This window comes from Canis aureus, chromosome 36, assembly GCF_053574225.1.
Source record: "Canis aureus isolate CA01 chromosome 36, VMU_Caureus_v.1.0, whole genome shotgun sequence".
Taxonomy (NCBI): domain Eukaryota; kingdom Metazoa; phylum Chordata; class Mammalia; order Carnivora; family Canidae; genus Canis; species Canis aureus.
The window spans coordinates 26,195,786-26,212,303 of NC_135646.1; the positions used below are offsets into that span (position 1 = coordinate 26,195,786).

Here is a 16,518-nt window from a genome sequence, read left to right on the forward strand (position 1 = left end):
ATATATTATTTCACATTATTGTAAGCTTAAGAACAAAGCAAAATATTCATTTTATTCCCCTTTGACAGATGGCAAAAATAAGGTTCAGAGAAGTTAAATGGTGTTTACGGGCTTCCTCATGCCCTGCAGTATATTTTGAAAGAGAAGATATTTTACCTTTCTTCCTGGGCTGCGTCTGCTTCAGTATCAAGCACTTTCCCAAGTCCCCCAGCTCCTATGTGACTGATGCTGACCTTGGTGATGTTTAGCACCTGAAGGTGTTGGGCAGGATACACTCATTTCGATGATTTTTCTGTTAAATAGAGAGCAGAGAAGGTTTCAATATGCCACGGTCCTCTTAATTTTTTCATCTCTTTGTTCATCTTTATATCTCTATTCTAAAAAGGACAGCAGAGTTGAGTAGTAATTAATGAACATAGGACGTAAAATTTAGAACTATATGCTAAATGGGACTTTTCACACAGTACAAAAGAAACATAGCTAACAAGATAAATCTTTCCCTTAATGTTCCTCTGAAAGGATTCCTCTGTATATGTCCAGTTCCTAAATTTATGACTCTGTTTCCAACTTTTGCATTTCTGTTGAAAATATCTTCTTCCTCCAAACTTGAATGCACAGTTTAGATCCAACTGTTGGGAAAACCTAACACCTACCTGTGTAGTTGGTACCCCCACTTCTCTAGAAACGTATTTCTCCAATTTGACATCTCCAACCAATAAAGCATGTCTGGGGGTTTGGTTAGAAATTCTGTAGGTAGTCCCCAGAGCAGTCCATTAGAGGGCTAAGCATTTTTCAAGTTCATGCTCTTTACTGGTTATTCTCTTGCTCTTTCTTGGTTATTCTCAAGTTCTTGGTGTCTCTTGGTTATTTTATCAGAGATAGGTACAGACATGTCTCTGTGATTTCCTCTTTTCTGAGTTCATAACTTAAATAAGAGTCATACACACACATACATCCCTATATTCCAGGACAAGGCAGGTATTAATTCCTAGACAGAGTATCATCTAATCTCCCTCAGAATGAGAGAACTATTTTCCTAATTACCCCCACAACTTTCCAGACTCTCTTTCTTCAATGGAGTTAGTATGTCATCATTTGGCAGAGCATCACCTTACTTTCAAATTGTGCTTTTTGGACTTTTGCTTAGGAAAAGATTTGGGTCTATGTTAATCCATATGATCTTACTCACCCCTGCTTTGACTATACCAAGATCTGACTAATGTTTCCTACTTCCATTTGCAAGTACTCGACTAAATTCTTAGTGAAAGACTCTCCTCTTCCCTAGTCTGGAGAGAAAGGAGATAAAGAAGGTACATTGCTTCAATCTGAGCTGGAACTGATTGATTGCAAACATGAATTATGGAAAAAGAATCCAATGTCAATTTTCTTAATGGTGCTGTCTAGCTCCTCTTCATTCTGGTATCCAAACTTCACTTTTCTCTGAGTTTATGCTATGTGACTCAAAATACTTTCCAAAGTGTCGATTACTTACTGTGGAATGGCAAACAGAAGGCAGAGCCTGTAATCACAGAAAATTCTGGATAGAGGGAACGGTAGAGCCAGACCATTGGAAAAATCTGTCTGACTGATAGTAACTTGCATGTCAATTTTGCAATACCCAGTCAGGTTTCAAAAGTTATATTTGAGTGATCTCTAATTTCTTAGTGCTTTGCTTGTAATTTTCTTAGTGGTTTTAATGTCATGTCATTTTTGGGTCACAATTATATTGTATTAAAATACTTCAGTAAAAGGATAGAATTTTTTATTTTTATCTTTTTTATCATAAAGTCTTTTGTGTTTACACTTACAGTATCTTACTAGTCTAGAATTAGACAGACAAATTTACTTATTTCCACAGTATTTCTCAGATGACTGTACCACAAAGCTTGAATTAAGTCTTACAACAATAACTTTAGATTTCAATGCTCCTTCTCGAAGTTCCTACGAGCACATATGTATATATGTGGCAAAGTGAGCAATTAATAGATGTGAATTTGTTGGATTCCTGTAATGACCAAAAAGAAAGAAATATAAGTAAAGGAATAAGAATGCACATAAATTGTCTTATGAAAGACAGAGATGATACCCATTTTATAGATGAGGAACTTGCCTTTCATGTAAGAAGGACAATCATTTCCATAACTTTCACTACATTTCTAATACAAAAGTCACAGTATAAGAAATTGAAGTAGAACTATTTTCAGTTGTAAGTAAGAAGAGACAAGATTCCTATTTTTCTTTTAGAGAATCTAAACACTTGTGCACATCAGAATTATACAGACAAAAAAATTTCAAAAAAAAGAATTATACAGACATACAGGAGACCTTAATATACTGACATGATTAAAATATGTTGCTTTTTTTTATATTGCCACGGAACATATATTGTTTTGACAAGATGAGACATGTAGTTACCGCACTGTATATAAACCCAGACTTCAGTTTTAAGTTTCTACTATGATCAAAATAGCCATTTCTTTTTCTTTCTTTTTTAAATAGCCATTTCTTAAGAACTGTGAAATTGTGTTCAGAATATGGGGCACCAAGACCTGAAAGGTAAGTGGAAATTTACTTGAGACAATTGCATTAATGCCAAATAACCTAGAGAAAGATTAAAGAACACATGTATACACCTATATACACGTATAATAGTTAATATGCACACATATAAATACATAATGCACATTATTATTTTTAAATTATTGGAATTTTTTCTAGGTTATTATTTTAAACTAATGAAGTAAAAGCCTGTTTATACTCTTAGTGTCAAAGAAAATGAGATTTAGGTTCATAGAGGACTAAATTTCAATCAAGGCTGTGATACTTTCCAGCTAAGTCTTTTTAAACAGTTTCTTAATCTCTTAAAACTCATTTAATTATTCTTATAATGAGTTTTGTACCTGGCTCATGGAGTTGCTCTGAGGGTGCGATGCATAACACATGTAAAATGTTTAACCAGGTGGCATTGTAATGCATAGGAACAACGTAAAAAATGTTAGCTGCTACTTTGAGCTACTATGGTAACACCTTATATCACAGATCTCAAATCAGTTTTTGACATATTCTAAACACATGACAGTTGCAAAGATAAAATATGGTAAATTTGGTTAATGATTAAAATATATACTTTAAGAAGTGCACTGAGAAAGAAGTTGCTTTGTGTTTTAATTTTGTAGTGTTCCATACTAGTTATTTTATTTTATTACACACTTATTACAGACAGTGTGCATTTTGCACACATTCTAAATTTCCTTTAGGATCTACAAGAAGTTCTGATTAATATGTACTTGAACTGTGGAGAGGTGATTTTCATGAACTGCACTGTGAAAATTAAATATGATTCATTTAAAAAGAGTCACGTTTAACATATTCAGTTGAAATCATCAATAGTAACATTGTCTACTTCTTTGCTTGAGTTTAGCATTGCTAACTTTGTTATAGCAACAATTTGAGTAATTCTTTGGTAAACTTCCTACTTCTAGGATCGTTGATGTGTATTCTTTCTCTGTATCCTATTTTCAACAAGGCAGTTTTGGGGACTTTTGCAAAATTGGACAATTTTTGACTTTATGCAAATTCAACATTATGTTTATATTTACATACTGATTAGATGCTCTTAGTAAATTTTCTTACTCTTCTAATTTTACCAATGACCATACCAAAAATTTCAGAGAGTGTACCTAAATGTTTGACCTATTTTTACATGATAAAAGTAAGTTATTTTGATATATCTCTGGACTAATACTAAGATTCTTTAACTTAAGAAGTAGAGTGAGGTTTGCCATCATGTTGAACGCTTATGACAGGCATCAACATGGCCCATGATTTTCAGCTATTTGCACTTAAGACCTGAGATCACATTATCAAAACACAGTGAAAGAAGTAGTATTAGAGCCTCTGGTGTTGTTAGCCCCCCTTCAATATAATCTCTAAAGCCCTGTCTCCACTCCTTCTTGGGCAATCTCACTCCACGCATTACAAGTAATCATGCCCTTTCATCTGTTATTCTAACACACAGTGCACATGACTGCTATGGATTGGGGGCTGAGGATTTGGTGAGTCTATGTTAATATGTGAATTAATTAGTGAAAGATGGTACAGTGAACCCATAAACTAGAAAAATACAATAAATATATTTTATCAGCACCTGCTTGTGGTTGTTGTATTAGAAAAAAGAAATTGACTGCTTGGAAAGTTAGACTGGGTACAGTTAAGAGACATATATGGTAGGAATCTGAGAATCACTTCCACATCCATTTTCTGCCAAGTTTAACATACCTAAAGTTCCCATAGAGGAGGAAAAAGTCTCCTAAGATGATTTGATAATGCAATTCTCTCAGGAGGTTTGGTGATTGGGGTTGTAATGATTGTGACTGTCAAAGTTGTAGGGCACTTCTGCTAGGATGTGAACTGTCACTCTGTCCATTTAAATCCTGTACATCAAGAAAAATCTCTTCGTCATGCAAGTCTTGGGTTGAATGCTCTCCCTCACATGCAAGTCCCTTTCAAAGCTCCGCTGCCCTTACCAAATATGTGTAGTCTCCTCTCCATACAGCTCAGGTGCTCAGTGCTCCAGTCTGTCCCCATAAGTCAGGGCTTCTAATTCCCCTACCATCCTTTTTTGAGTGATTGGGAAGACTGATCATCGAAATTTCCTGTCTCCTCTTGTGACTTCCAGGGAAAATCCTATAGCAGTTTATCTTGGTTGAGATTATTCATTCTAGCATGTATTTCTGGACTTGTTTCTCTCTCTTTCTCTCTCACTCTCTTTTGCCTCAGCACCTACATGAACAGTCTTTACTTCAACCTGTACAGAGAGTAGACTTTAGAGTTTTCCTACCTCCTGGTGTTTTCTTCGACCTCCTCTCCTTCCCAGAAGTCTTACAGGTTCTCCTTTAAGATTGTCAACAAAAACAAGTTGATTAGCCCTTTCTCTCACTCCCAAGTGTTACTTGTCTTCCCTGGAAAATGGGCAGCTGTCGTTTCTTTCAGAATTCCCTAATTCCTTTTCTTGAAAAAGTTAAAATTCTTAGTAAATGATCCTCTTTCTCCTACAACCAAACCACCAGTCCAGCCAACCAAACAAAACACCTTCACCGGGGTATCTCATAACTTCCTCCTCATTTGAGACATATTAGTTCAAATAATACTTTGTATGTGTTGAACTGCCTAGTTTTAAAATTTCTTGACTACAGAAATTAAACCATATAATTATTTGCTTTATTTGTGTGATCGTAACTATTTGTTTTAGAACAGCATAAGTGTAAAAAAAGTCTCTGTATTTTTTGTTTGTTTGTTTGTCTTGGTTTTGTTTTTTATGAAAACACACGACCTGGCTAGACTCAGGTACCAAAGCTATAGAGAACTGATGAAATGAGAGTAAGCAACACACATCTGTGTCCTCTAAAAGTTACAGAGCTCTCCTTGAACTGTGATTCTGGATGAATATGTAAACACACTATGTCAGCGTAACTCAGTCAAGCTATTATATTGTATAAGGTAAGATGAGAGAATTTCATAGGAGACAATTTCCACATTATTTCAAGTAAAATATTTACCTTCTCTTCTTAATTCCTCACACTACACATAACTTCTCTTGAACTATATAGCTTTCGGTACTACTGAAAGAAAGCAAAATTCCCTTTTAATCATGATCATATTTCCTCTCTCTAGGCTTCCAACAAGACAGACTTTCTTTTCTATAAAGATGTTTAAATCCTCAAAATGTCCTTTGTGCCTCTGGTTTCTTAATTTCCAAAGTGCTCTTTACAGACTAAAAGACACTGTTATTTAGCAATAACATAGATGCTAACCATAATAAGATGTAGTTGAGAGCTGACAAAGCATTCTGGGTAATGGTATAAAAATTAGCACATTAAGCATTTTTTATACTTGCATTCTGATTAAAGCTTATAGAGTAAATCAGTGGTGCTCCTCGTCATTAAATTGAGGCTACTAATAAAATGATAAATTGAAAAGAAAAAGAAAAATCGTTAATAGTGCTTGATGGTGTGATTTCTCATACATAACCAGTTCATTGCCAAAGAGGTGTAATAAAAGTCCTACCATTTGTGCTGGGAGAGTGAAAAACTTGAGTTATAAGCAATTAAACAAATTCCAGTTTAAAATAAGTATACCAGCAAGTTGCATATTTACATGCCTGTTGTTTTTCATGACATGATTAGAAAAGAGAAAAGAAATATTTTATGTTTATTTCTGATGCAATAGTAGCATCTGCTCTTACTGCTGCTCTATGTTTATAGAATTTCTTTCTGATATCTATTTACTCCTGGGCATTTCAATCATTTTGAGGAAAATAAGCGTTTGGCTTCCCCCCATCTCTCCCATATGATGCTTGAATGAATTGTATATGAAAAAAAAACAGTTAGTTTTATTTAAGAACTTATTTTTAACTAATTATACTTTTCACAAAAATTACTTTTAGAGAATAGATGCAGTTACCAATTATTGGTCATATTTAGTAGGTACTTTGTTTTTTTGTTTTTTTTTTTAATTTTTTAAAATTTATTATTATTTTTTTTATGATAGTCACAGAGAGAGAGAGAGAGAGGCAGAGACACAGGCAGAGGGAGAAGCAGGCTCCATGCACCGGGAGCCCGTTGTGGGATTCGATCCCAGGTCTCCAGGATCGCGCCCTGGGCCAAAGGCAGGCGCCAAACCGCTGTGCCACCCAGGGATCCCTAGTAGGTACTTTGTATTTGATTTCTTTCTCAAGAACTTTCATATTTTAAAATCTCATCTCCAATCCACATAATTTGACTTTTAATACCACTTGCTCTGCATTCTTAAAAGTTATTGAAGGATAATGATGATTATGGAGCCTATATTTAACCTACCTGGATGCATTTCAATGTCATCATCTGCACTCAGTATAGACTCTAACTGGGTTTATTAAAAAACAAACAAACAAAACCTTGCTGAGATACTCTGTTCCAGCCAGGGTTTAACGCTTCCATGCATGTATATTTCTTTGCCTGTAGTAGCTACTTCTCTACACATTCATGACATTTACTGCCTTTAAGCACTGATTGGATATCACCTCCTCTGTGAGGTCTTTTCTGAGCAACCCTGTTTTTCCTCAGCGTATTCACTTAACATCCCATTAACATTTAGGCATATAATTTCATAAGACCATTAATTGATTATGTTCATGTTTCTTGTACATATTCATTGGGCTTTATCTTGTGTTAGTCCTGTTATTTTCATTAGGAATATGGATTTTCAGATATTGTATGACAATAAGTTTTGAGGAATCAGTGGTTTACCCCCCAGATCTTCTACCTACTGATCCATAAGTCATTATTTTTTCTGTAATTAGTGTCTTGGATGCTGTCATAATTTTTTATTAGAAGTATTAAGCTTGGGATCCCTGGGTGGCGGTGCAGGTTAGCGCCTGCCTCTGGCCCAGGGTGTGATCCTGGAGACCCGGGATCGAATCCCACATCGGGCTCTCGGTGCATGGAGCCTGCTTCTCCCTCTGCCTGTGTCTCTGCCTCTCTCTCTCTTTCTCTCTCTGTGACTATCATAAATAAATAAAAATTCAAAAAAAAAAAAAAAAAGAAGTATTAAGCTTGAGGGGTGCCTGGGTAGCTCAGAAGGCTAAACATCTGACTCTTGATTTTGGCTCAGGTCTTGATATTAGGGTCATGAGTTTGAGCTCCACATCGGGCTCTGTGCTCAGCAGGGAAGTCTGCTCTGCTTAAGATTCTCTAACCCCTTCTCCTTCTGCCTCATTCCCTGCAAACACTTTCTCTAAAATAAGTAAATAAATAAATATTTTTTAAAATTATGAATCTTGAAGGATTCCATATGGAATTTAGCATATATGTTTTATATACTCTGCCTTAAGTAGCTTGTCTCATATCCTAAAAGATATGTATGTTGACATGAAGTAGAAATTCGAAAAGTGAATACTTCATAAGTATTTTATAATACTTAAATGCCTAATCATTTATTTTTAATCACTAATGAATTTATTAACTCAAATGATTTTAAAACAGGACATAGTTTAAAACTCATTCCAATGCCTCATTTACAGTTGAGAAAAATTGAAATCTAGCAAATGTTAGGTGACTTACTTAAGACCATTTATAGGAGGCAATAGTTAACTATCCTACTTCAAAAGTTCATACTTTTCTTATAACCCAGTATTGTATGAGTGCAAGTTATTTTTCTTTAAAGTAAGACACGGAAAAAAAATCTACAAAATCTCATTATTAACTGGTATATATTTTTTCAAGATTTTATTTATTTGTTTGAGACAGAGAGAAAGCAAGCATGGGGGGAGGAGCAGAGGGAAAGGGACAAGCAGACTCTCCACTGAGTATAGTGCCTGACATAGGGCTTGATTCCATGACCCTGAGATCATGACCTGAATCAAAATCAAGAATCAAATGCTTAATTGACTGAGCCACCCATGTGCCCCTAGTATGTGTGTGTGTGTGTGTGTGTGTGTGTTTTGCTTTTGCCCCTAGTATATTTTTAATGAATGAATGAATGAATGAATGAATGAATGAATGAATGAATAAAATAATTACTACTCATCTTTAGGTCCTAAATGAATGCATATTTTGAGATATGTCAATAAGGGTGTCCACATTTATGAAAATAATTACTATTTTTTCAAAATAGTAATTTATAACACTTTGTGAAAGAAAACTTATGGCATATCTAAATTATGTTGCATAAGTGGAAAAATATTGAATGTGGTCCCCAGATAGTTGTTTAGTGTTTTTATTAGGAAATATTTTATTGGCATCACTTGGAAAATGTATATACCTTTATAAATCTCAATCAGTCAAGAAATCAGAAAAAAAGAGAACGTATTATAATCTTCTTGTGGAGTGTAAATCTGAACAATCAACATAAAAATGTTACTGGTTAGGGACACCTGGGTGGCTCAGCAGTTGAGCATCTGCCTTTGGCTCAGGGCCTAATACCAGGTCCGGGGATTGAGTCCCACATCGGGCTCCTTGCATGGAGCCTGCTTCTCCCTCTGCCTCTGTCTCTGCCTCTCTTTCTGTGTCTCTCATTGGTAAATAAATAAAATCTTTTTTTAAAAAGTTACTGGTTAAAAGGAATTAATGGAAGTCAAGTTAAAAATAAGATCAGAGAATGTCAACATGCAGTCACAGGGTAAAATCAACAATTCCAAGAATGTGAGATTTAGTCAAGATCTATTCTCATCAGTCAATCTTGTTTGTAGCTCTTGCCATGTTATAAGTGTGTGTTCTGAGGTCTATCAGCTGATAATGCTAAGTCAATCTTGGAAAGAAAATAAATATTAATTAGTTCATGTGTACATTTTAGTGTATTTACATAGCATAATATATTTCACATAGATCACATGAGGCTATTCCAAAAAATACGTTTGGAAGCAAAATAAACATTTAGCAATTTAATACATAATTGATTCTGCATAGCACTGTTGAACTCATTAGTAGGTCCTAATGCTATATTTTTCAAATAATAGCCAATAGTGTTCTCTGGTATTTTTCAGTGTTTCATTATTTGCTATAGGATACAAGAATTATACATATTGCTAGATCCTGTAGCAAATAATCAAACACTGAAATATATATATTTAATTTCAGGAATTCTCAGTAATTTCAAGAATTCAAACATCTTGCTTCCAAATCCCAAAGATTAATATTTGTAAGGGATCTGGCAACATTAGTGTTGTTTATAAATAGTTAATCACTTCCAGGACTAATTGTACTATTAAATTAGTTTGTGCTCAGAGTTTTAATCAGGGATTTTAGACTAGGGCAGGGTATATATTTTCAGCACTTGCTCTTGATCTCAAATGTATTCAATATCTTAGTCAGTGTAGTGTCAGGTTGTAATTTTATAAAGTGTGAAGATGAAGAGTAGATGGTCAAAATATCAATTCAATTTAACATGATAATTATTAATTAGTCATCTTCCATCTGTAAGATCCTGAGGGATATTCACAGATAGTCAAGGAATTATTCTATTCTGTGATAAGTGTGTAACATAATGAGGGAAGTGAACACATAAATAATCATAATGCATCAGTAATAGATGTATAAATAATCTGCTCAGGCTCATGCTCTTGGCTGAATATTTTAGAACTGGGAAACAATTTTGAGTGTCTAGAAATGGCACAGGCTCCTTATTAAGTGCTTAGGTGTCTTGTATTTTTAATATTTCCCATTATATATATACATTTTATTCTTTACACTATGCAGGTAGTAGCAGAGTGTAAAGACCTGAATAACTACCTCTATAACTATCTCCATAATAACTACCTCTAACTACCCTCTACTGAATAACGCCTCTGGGGTAGGCATTATAATATGTGATTTATGTTTATTATTACTACTCATAAGACAAACCTGCAAAATATATATCATTATCCCTATTATTATTTTATAGAGGAGGAAACAGATTCAGAGAATTTAAATGACTAATGACTTACCTAAGGGCTCAAAGCTCTCAGCTGGGGAAGTCTCAGTCATACGTGTGTACTCTGAAATTTATTCGAAGCATTATGTAAGACCTAGAGTCTCTGTTGCAAACATGGGGTGTGAGCTTGTAATGGCGGAAAAATCCGTTAATAGTCCTATAATTCTGTGTTTGAATTTCTAGTGTGTCTAATCCTAACTGCATGACTTAATTTGAGTGTTATATATATAATCTATAAAATGAATTTAATTGGAAGAAGAAAATTGATTGATGTTCATGGAAACAGACAGAAGCAGGAAGTGTAAGAGAACTATAGTGTTTGAGTAAAGATAAAGTATAAAACATATGAAAAAGTATTCCTTCCACTAAGTACAACTAAAACTCCTGGGCATTATATATTAATTGAATCTAAGAAAACTTTCAAAGATGTAGAGAAGAAGGCCAACTGGCTGGGAACATCAGTCCTGAAGCAATGATATAATGGTAAGTTCCTTGAGTTTTTTTGTTTGTTTGTTTTGTTTTTCATTTTTTGTTTTGCCACATATATCTCTTATTTAGAGCTGAAGAAACTAACAACCAAGAAATCTTGTCTTCAAGACTTCTAGATACGAAGATCAGTGAAACAATAGAAAAACTAGAATTAGATTCACACAAATATACTCTACTGATTTTTGACAAAGATGAAAGACAATTCAGTGGAGGAAAGATTGGACGTCAGTAGACAGAAAAATAAACTTCAGTCTAAGTCTCACACCCTATATAAATTAACATGAATCACAGACTTAAATGTAAAATGCAAAACCATAAAAGTTTTAGAAAAATAATATAGGGAAAAATCTGGATCTGGGGCAAGGCAAAGAGTTCTTAGGCTTAAAGTCAAAGCAAATTCACAAAAGGAAAAAAAATGAAATTATCAAAATTTTAAAAATTTACTTTGTGAGAGATTCTGTTAAGAGCATGTAAGGACAAATAACTGACTGAGAGAAAATATTTACAAAGCTTAATTATGACACAGAACTAGTATCTAGAAAATATTTTTTAAATCTGAAAAAAAAAATCTGAGAATGCAGTAATAAAAAAAACAATCTAATTAAACATGGGCAAAAGTCATAGAGATTTCACTGAAGAAGATATATAAATGACAAGCACATGAAAAGATGTCCATCATTATGAAAAGATGTCCATCATTAGCCATTAGGGAAAGGAATATTAAAAACACAATGAGATATCACTACACATGGTTAAATGGTTAACGTAGAAAGGTTTAAGTAGAATGGTTAACGTAGAAAATAATGACAACACCAAATGGTGGTTGTCTTGCAGAGAAACTAGATCACCCATGCATTGCTAGTGGGAATGTAAGACGGTACATCCACTCTGGAACTGCAACTAACATACAAACCTGCCATTGCACCACTAGGCTTTTATCTCAGAAAAATGAAGACTCATGTTCATGCAGAAATCTGTACATGAATGTTTATAGCAGCTTTATTTGGAATAGCTAAAAATCTCGAAACTACCCAGATGTTTCTCAGCGGGTGAATAACAAATCCAACTGTGGTACATCCCTACCATAGGATACTGCTCAACAATAAAAGAGAGTAGTTTATATATACATACAGCGACTTGAATGAATCTCCCAAGAATTATGCCAAATGCACAAAGCAAATCCCAAAAGGTTCTATACTGTATGACTCCATTTATACAACATTCTTGAAATGACAACACTATAGAAATGGAGAACAGAATAGTTGGCTGCTAGGGTTAAGGAGATTATGGGGATGCGAGCGACCTGTGTGAGGCTACAGAAAGGCAACATGAGAGATCCTTGTGTCAATGGAAGCATCCTGTGCGGTGAACATATCAATATTAATACCCTGCTTGTGATGTGGTGCTATAGTTTGCAAGAAACTTCCATTGAGGAAATCTGGATAAAGAGTAGAGATGATCTCTGTATTTTTTCTTATAACTGCTTGTGAATCTACAGTTGTCTCAAAGTAAAAAAAGCTTCAGTTAAAAACATGTGAGAGAGAATTACAGTAGATAAAACTAAATGCACATGGAACCAGATTATTAATCATTTTGAATGCAGTGCCTCAAAACGTCTAGACTTTAGACTTGGTTTTATAGATGAGGAGGCATCATCAAAATATTCAAGATACAGAGTATTAATAATTTGGGAATGCACTACCTCTCTTGGTAGTAATACAATGCAGTAATAATGTAGTAATTATTAGGACATTGTTTCACTTTATTTGGAGAGAGTAAAATATCAATAGAAAGACAAACATTTTTTCTCCTGAGTACAAGAGTAAAAATATTTAGACTGATTGGAAGTCTAATTGGTGAGGAAGGGTATCGAGAATGTAAAATCAAACCTGACTTTATAATTTCTAGCCTGAGTGGCTGGGTGAATAGTAATGTCATTAACTGAAATGGGCAAAGCAGGCAAAGCAGCAGGCTTGTGAAAGGGAGCATGAGTGATGAAGGTAATAGAGATTTGGTGTTGGATTTTAATTTCAGGTATGCTGCATTTAAGATGAAGGTAGGAGATCCAAGTGAGATATATAGGAAGCAGGGGGGGGTATGGTCTGGATTTCTGGGGAGACAGTCCATAAAAGTCTTTCTCAGGCATTGACATACAGGTATGAATTAAAACCATGGAATGCAAGAAATAATTAATTTCCTTAAGAAATAAAGGAAACTTAGATGTCAGCAATGTTTACAGAGCAGTTGAAGAAAAGGGAAACAACATGAGAAATTGAGGACAATTATCAGAGATAAAGGATAATCAGAATTGTGTAGTTTCCTGGAAGCCAATGAAGGAATTGTTCAAGAAGAGAATGATCAATAAAATCATATATTGCTTAAGATTTTTGGAATCTACTGTTCAGTTTGCAATGAGGAGATGACTTAAGAACTTTTGAGTGCTACTTGAATTTATAGCAGTAAGAATGAAAACCATTATGACAGTGACAACGAAAGCAAGGGGTTGGGAATAAGCAAAAAGAGGAAAAGAGGCAGGAAGGCTAGTTGTTAGAGCTGGAACAAGAAATAGGAAAGAATGGGAGAGAAGATACGAGATATAAGATAATTGGAGTGATTTAGAGATATAAGGAGACTTCTTAGAGGAAACAAATGCAAGATTGGGGGCTAGGATGACCATCAATCTCCCAGCTTAGTTACAAAACACACCCATTTTAGCCCTGAGCTCTCAAATGACTTTTTCTGCTGAAGATTTGAATATAAAAGCAATAGGCTTACAAGGCAAGGCAGGCTGTTGATGAAAGTTTTCATTGAAATTGGCAGGCACCTTGGGAATCAGCTGTTGGTTATAGGTGGATCATTTTAAAGTAGTTTAAAAATCTAATGGTTGATTCTAAGTTTTTGTGCTTCAGACCATGAGAATTCCCTAAGTACTTGATCCAAGAATATTACACATATTTCAGATATAGAATTACCAGCTGCTGTGTAGCTATTCTTCATGATGTATTTTGTTAGTGAATTGAAAAAAAAAATGTGCATTATGCAGTTGGTTACTATAATGATTGTTCAATATGTAGAACATGGAAAAGGGGAATCCTGACATTTTACTAGCTATTTCACTTAGCAAGTTGGTAGAAACCCATTGTACTGTAATTCCATGTTATATTGTTATTATAAAGCCCCAAACTTAGAGGAGACAATATCCTTCCTTAGATGTAAGGATAGAACTCACTTGGATCGCAAGCAGTTATCTGAGGATCCTTGCAGAACTCTTCAGTAAAAACCAGGCCTCTGCAATATCGCCTCCAGGTGTTTTCACTTCCATGGACAGTCCATTGGAGCTCTTAAGTTCCTTTGTACCGGTGGCTTCACCTCAAGAACACCAATGACAGCACTTTGCATATTTGGGGCACTTTGACATGAAGAGTTGGGTTCTGGAATCAGACCCCTTGGGTTAAGGTTCTGCTTCCAGTATCTAAGCTGCATGATTTGGGGCAAATCATTGAAACTCTCTGTACCACAAGTTCAAAATAGAGATGCTACACATATAGAGATGCTTTGAGGATTAAATTAGGAGAGCCTGAGGTAACGCATAGAGCACTTAAAATGACTCACAGAACTTTATGAATTATAGTCACTATTTAGTGGTACGCTTATACGTCTTACTCTTGTAGATAATACTTTCTAATATCTTAACTGGATATTAAGTAAATGATTTTAAGATATAAATACATAGTGTTCATACATTGTCTACTTGTATGAGATGGAAGAAATCTGAACTGTTTTGGTGCTTTGTCAAGAGATCTAACCAATTTCTAAGAAGAAAAGGAATTATCAGCTGGGATTTTGACCGACCTCAACATTTTTTTTCCCCTTAAATTACACGGAATAATTACCTGATAACTGCAATGTCATGATTTTTTCATTTGCACATATTTGAAATTTGAAAATATAGAATTATTTAAAGTTCCTCATCTTCTAAATGATTTTAATCCTTAAACAAGGTGAGGATTTTCTGGTTCCCATTTTGAACCATCTTGCAGGCTCCTAGGAATTCACACAGAATATCCCTACCATACTTTGCAGCAAGAAGACAGAATTTCTAGTGTCAAGAATGACAGAATGGCATTCGGACTGGGAAACCCTCTGGGTAATTTCATTTTCATTTACTAGTGAAGCAGAAAAGTCAACATGTTGTGTGTCAGAGTACAATGAGAGATTCTCCTTGGCAGTTTGAATTTTAGCCATTGGTGAGTGGAGAAATGTCTAGAGCTGGCTGCCAAGGTGTAAGTTCACATAGATAAGTCTGGTTTAAAGTAGGCGAGTAGTGTGCATTTTGATATTATCAGAAATAGAAAAGGCCCTTTAGCTTGAGCCAAATGCTGTAGGGAATTCTAGCCCCTGTGAAATCTGATGCTCTGATGGTTGATCGTCAACTCTGAAATGACATCAAGGCTTAGTCTTTCCTTCGAACATTTCTACCTGGCTTGGACTTTATAAAGATAGAAAAAGGAAACTGTGAAGGGAGAAGAGTAGCTATTCTAGAATTTCACACGGAAGTAGAGAATTTTTCAATTAAAAATACTTTATTATATGACATGACAATTCTAAAATTTAGTAGGTTGACTCTTTTTTGACCTGGGAATATTGTTTTGCATATGTATTTTACTGAATGATAAGCTAGGACAACTTAAAATAGATCTCCTAAATGCTAAAGTCAAACAGCTTATCCTTTCTGTACTGTTTTATATTGTTTATACTTTTGCAGAGCAGGATTCGTTACATAATGATGAATGTAAATAAAATAATTCACGGTGAAAAATGTTATGATATTAAATGAAAGTATATTTCCATCATCCCTGGGAATCCCACTCCCCAGAGCTAACCACAAATAGACGGTTTGGTGTGTATTCTATAATGAACAAATATTTAACAATACCTGTACACACACACACACACACATAAACATGCGGAAAACAGACTTTGTTGGCAAAAATGGTACGAAGAATCTGTACAGAGTATTAGGTGAATTGTTATTTAAGATAAAATTACATTTTATATTAACATGTGGAAATGACATATTTACATTAGAGAGTATTACACTAATTAAACAGTAATTTTAATTAAGCTTACATATTGCTAACTTTTCTAGGAGAGAGACACGTATTATTGCTGCAGTGAACATGGATAGTTCATGTGTGTAGGGAAAATCTATAGCATTGAAATCGTTGGAGCAAAAGGAAGCATACTTTTAAAGTTTTTATTTAAATTCCAGTTAGTTAACATACAATGTAATGTTAGTTCCAGGTGTACAATTTAGTGATTCAACACTTCCATACAATGTTCATCACAACTGTGCCCTCCTTAATCCCCAGCACCTGTTTAACCTACCCCAACCCCGTCCACTTCCCTCCTGGTAACCACCAGTTTGTTCTCTATAGTTAAGAGACTGTTTCTTGGTCTGCCTCCCGCTCTCTTTTTTCCCCTACGACTTTTTTAAAAATATTTTTAAAAAATATTTAATTTATTTAATAGTACTAATAGGTTAAGTACTCTTTTTACTCATGTTTGTCTCTTCAATAA

At 34.6% G+C, this 16,518-nt stretch overlaps 1 long non-coding RNA gene across 7 annotated transcripts in view; it reads right to left on the reverse strand.

Moving 5' to 3' along the window:
• Positions 1 to 1,865: 1,865 nt before the first annotated feature.
• The window catches only part of LOC144305908 (uncharacterized), a 108,085-nt gene continuing 93,432 nt past the window's right edge, over positions 1,866 to 16,518 (reverse strand). For 3 of the 7 annotated variants that reach the window (XR_013372934.1, XR_013372935.1, XR_013372938.1), the window contains one exon: positions 1,870 to 2,005. This is a non-coding gene — a long non-coding RNA (uncharacterized LOC144305908). Of the gene's footprint in view, positions 2,006 to 16,518 lie in introns of all 7 variants that reach the window. The other 4 variants (XR_013372937.1, XR_013372939.1, XR_013372932.1 and 1 more) reach the window with 4 other exon arrangements.